Here is a 4943-nt window from a genome sequence, read left to right on the forward strand (position 1 = left end):
TGTTTCAAACTACAACTTGATGGTTAAATAATGGATATTACGCAGTTTAGATGTGAATATTGTATTTAATAATAACCAATCATCGTTTTAAAATGCATTATCTATCATGATGCGGCATGCATATCAATATCATTATAATTTGAGCTGGCTTTCTTTTGTTTCTTCATTTTGTTTTCTTTTTTCACAGATGCGAAGTTTTCCTTAGTATTTCTAAATCCTAGTACTTTCATTTTGCGTTAGGTAAAAATTGTAATGATTATATTACTGTAATTGTTAGGAAGATCTTAGGGCCAATCAGGGTCTTTACTATTCTAAATCCAAGTCGGTTCCTCTAGTGCAGATCTTACAGCCAGTCAGGGTTTGGAGTTTCCCAAATTTAAAATACGTGGTTCTGCTATACATGTCTCTATATATTACAGCCAGTCAGAGTCTATGCTACCCTGAATTTAAATATGTTCCATTTGTTTTTATTACATACAGCCAGTCAGGTTCTGGTGTTTCTCAAATTTAAAATATGTTCCTTTTTACACCTGTCTACAGAACATGGAGTCAGGGTCTGGTGTTTACCAAACTAATAATATGTTTCTCTCTTGCACATGTCTGTAGATCTTATAGCCAGATAAGGTCTGTGTTACTTTAAATTAAAGGCTTTCCATTTGTCTACCATTATTGCAGATAGATTATATACCAATTTAAATTAAATATTGTTTTCCTGCTCCAGTTATATACAAATTAGTAATTGTTTGAGGTCATTATGGTTAATTTACTGCAAGGTATTATGTGTTAAACTGGTACAATCTTATATTTCATTTGTTCGTCCCTTTTGTCAATGAAAATCGTTAGATTAAAGGAGAACCCTATGATAATCATATAAGCTTGCATAAATTTGGCAACATAGTTTCGAAAACAGAGGTAACAAAATGAATAGTGGATTGTTTAAATATTCACATTTTTTAACTTCATATTTCTTTTAAAATGTTTTCTTTATGGCAGCTGAATTGCCATTGCAGTACTTTTTTAATACTGGAAAACATTGCTCTGAACATCGTCAATTAATCAGATCAATTCATAATTGAACATGGTAGACTTTGATAAAAGTGCTATGATAAGATATTAATCACATGTAATTCATGTGACATTCACATATGATTGAGTCACATCAACATAACAATCGTTTTGAACGAAAGAAGCCGCTTCTAATTGGTTCGTTATTATTTATGGCACAGCTGGTTATCCACGAATGTTGTTCATACAATTTTTAATAGCAACAGTAGATTGGGATTGTGTTATTCCATATTAATTTGAAGCTGTCAGATATGGTGTACAGTAGAATGGAAAGTCCCTTCAGACTGACCGTAACTTGAAGCCCCAATGTCACCATTACGTTCACAAAGTCGTATATACCAAGTCATCTAAATAGTACTCAGTTTTGAAAGAAAAACATCGTTAAGTGTCAAAACTAGATACTATATAAGAATCATGTCCATTCTTTACATGCGAACAAATTAATCCAATCTTGATTGGCAACGTGCCTGAGTCACTTAATTTCAGTCGAAGGCTGGAACACAATATTTATTGACGTCACCGGTGTAAACATATGATGCCAAAGCCACTCTATAATTGATAAGGTACGTGATCATTAGTGCCATTCAGTTAGCATTTGATATGAGTCTATACTCAGCCTAACATTTACTAGTATATTTTTTTCAAAGGCATAACTTACGTACACTATTTGTGCATAAGTTTCGTATGCTTACCAGTTAACATCCGTAACAGCTGGGCCTTTCTTCAGCCTGTATTCCCTTTTTATGGCAAATCCAGCACCCCATCTGACCACTTATATTTACCTCAGCCTTACTTATTTCTAATGAACGAATTTCCTTCGCAAATTCGCTTACAAAAAGCGGACCTGCCTCTTTTCATTCCCGCTGAAATAGATTTGCGTGCAAATTTATAGTTTTTAGATTAGTTACTAACGTAATTTGTCGAAAGTATTACACCACTACTTTATTGCACACCCTAAAAAAAGGAATTACGAGCGACTTGGAGGATACAATTCGGAGGTGACATGTCTTACCCTAATATTTAAATATTGTTTGATTATTTCAAAAAATGATTAGTGTCTGTTTAATGTTTTTAACAAAACAGTTCATTTATGGCACATTTTATTTAGATTGGAAAAAAATGCGAAATTTAGGACAAAGGACTGCATTGGGACTTTAAGAGTCATTAAGCGTCTGAAGTTGATAATCATGTAGGTTCGTATTATGCACATACATATATCATGAATAGTTGCATACTTTTATAAATAGTGATGTAGACAACAATATGCCAATACCTGTTTGAGAGTTTATTTATCGGACTAGCAAATAATGTGTTCATCAGTGTACCATTAAAACAAAATTTAAAAAATACTTTTAGTCTGTTTGTTACAGAAAAAAAGGGATACAACTAGTGTTTTGTGACAAATGATGTCATATTTAAATTGACACAATCACTACTGAAACGATTGGGCCAGAAACTAGGCATATATGAAAATAAGACAGCTATATCAAAGAGCTTGATTATATATTGATTTTACAAGATAATAAATAAACATGTTAATATTTATATCGTATTTATCTACGTTGCTAGAAAGGTGGGATGTGGTGGGAAGGGCCCGAGCTTCACGTAACTTATCCCATTCTAAATCTTGCAGAATGCGACGAGTGTAGAATCAATCCATCTACCTCGTTTGGTTGTTATTTGTTTGTTATCTTCCTTTTCACTGGTCAGTATTTTAGCACTACCGGTCATGCACCAGAAAAGTTATTAGAAGGGTCTATCATCCATCCATTACGACAGGTTGTTGCCAATCATCATGAACTACTCAGAGGATTGCAATAGCATTGGGGCACGCACTAATATCTAGGTCTTGTTGGTCCTATATGACGATGGTGCTGCTGAGACGTCCAATATGGCCGCCACATCAGATTATATCATTACTACTACTCGTGAATGGATGGTCATGTCTTCATGGGGTTTTCATTCAAAAATTTATATTATGTCCAGGCGGTTACACTAAGTGTGGCCATCCAAACAACTATTTTGAAACATCTTGTTTTGTCAGACTTATTAAACGGAAAGGCATAGGGATTTAAACAGAAGATGTCTCGTGGTGGTTGGCCCTGTATCAAACTGCTATTGACGGTTATATTGAACATTATCGCTAATCCGCAGGAATGGATGGTCCTATTGACATTTAGTTGGCACGAGTTGACTTATTAAGATATTTGATTTGTCCTAAAATGAAAGTGGTATCGGTCTTACGCTCAGTATAATCACCAAGGAAGCCATTCTAAAATATCTTGTACTCATGATCATTACCAGTGATGGCTTTAACACCAGCAGTAAGACATGGAGCGATATATTGGATGCTTTTCGGACAGCAGAGCGACAGTCCTTCAAGGGACTCACGGTTTCATTTTCAATAGGGGCTCCATCTTCCTTAAGCGACTTCAACCATAACATTGTCATTGTTTTTCATATATATATATATATCACAAATCGTATGGCGAATAACAGTCCTTTCAAGTGCACACGTTCCAGCAAGGGATCAGGTTTGTAAGGGATTGATTAAGATTAATGCAACACACAGACTATGAACAGTGCAAAAGTAGTATCTAAACAGTCTATGCGCTTTCAACTCTTAATGAGTATTTTTCAAAGGCAAATACAAGACATAGACAAGACAAGACAAACAAATAAATCAGAAAAAATGTTGTGTTTGCAAAGTTTTCGATGACTATATATATATAGTTTCTTGGTAGGTGCACACAATGGCTGATTATAATATATCCAAACAGGAAATTGGTGTGTCGAGTTATATAGATCATGTGATGTTGATACATGAGTGTCTCCTTAAAATGTATATTTCCCAACGATTGCATCGACACAAATTTATTTGAGGACGTGAAATGTAAACTTTATATATCAAACTATACACAGGAGTTCGGACTACTTTATTTGCTCGACAAGAGAGGTATGTAAAAATGCATGTGTTCGATAATAAGATATCTAATTGTGTCGTTGTCGTTGCTTCATAATCTGCCTGTATGCACATGTGTGTGTTTTTCTTACTGTACCTTACTCATTTGTGTTTGGAACAAAATGCAACAAATTATTTTAATATACACATTATGTAATTGTTTTATTTGCATTAACCAACTAGGCTATTATCTGTAGCAGCAGGGGGCATCATCATATCCTAAGGGGCTACCATACCACAATACTACGGGGAACAAAAGAAACCCATATACAAGGCCCTGTTTTAGTAATCATCCCTTGTTAAGAAATAAACGTGTTATTAGCCCCGTTACTAAATTATGAGGCCTCCATTATGTTTTAGTTATGTTTCTAGTAACTATTTTTTGATTTCATGTCTTGGCCAAACAAATAATTATTTCTATAAAATACATTCCTTCGGATTTTTGTGCAGCAAATATCGAGAGCAAGAGCTGAGCTTTTCGTTACTGCCAAATTATGCCCGTTTAGTTTATCACCAATGTATCGGGTCCCTTTATGGGGTACTCTTCAAACTTCTTCATTTCATGCCCGTGCGTTTTCTGCCTTCATAAGGTCTCTTCATTTATTACCCTTCAATAAGGGTTGTATAAGTATTTCCTGCTGTTTTATATTTTGGTTTTTCCATGTATCTCTGGCTATATTTATTGCTTTGCTTTTCCGTGTATCTCTGGCTACATTTATTTCTAGCTATATGTTTGCTGTTTACCCTTACTGTCTATTTTAGCCATGAAGGGAGGGGGATAGTGTTATCCCATCATGGATATATATATATATATATATATATATATATATATATATATATATATATATATATATATATATATATATATATACAAGTAGTAAGGTGGGATACATTAGCGTCAATGGGAATTAGGATT

General features: G+C 34.2%; 1 protein-coding gene across 1 annotated transcript in view; it reads left to right on the forward strand.

The window, feature by feature from the left end:
• The first annotated feature begins 3919 nt into the window (after nucleotides 1-3919).
• LOC149803930 (hepatocyte growth factor receptor-like) overlaps nucleotides 3920-4943 on the forward strand; it is a 192745-nt gene continuing 191721 nt past the window's right edge. The window contains exon 1 of the mRNA XM_089953741.1: nucleotides 3920-4021. The gene's annotated coding sequence lies outside the window, so the exon portion shown is untranslated. The remainder of the gene's footprint in view (nucleotides 4022-4943) is intronic.

Source organism: Sinohyriopsis cumingii, chromosome 3, assembly GCF_028554795.1.
Source record: "Sinohyriopsis cumingii isolate HCF-2022 chromosome 3, ASM2855479v2, whole genome shotgun sequence".
Lineage (NCBI taxonomy): Eukaryota > Metazoa > Mollusca > Bivalvia > Unionida > Unionidae > Sinohyriopsis > Sinohyriopsis cumingii.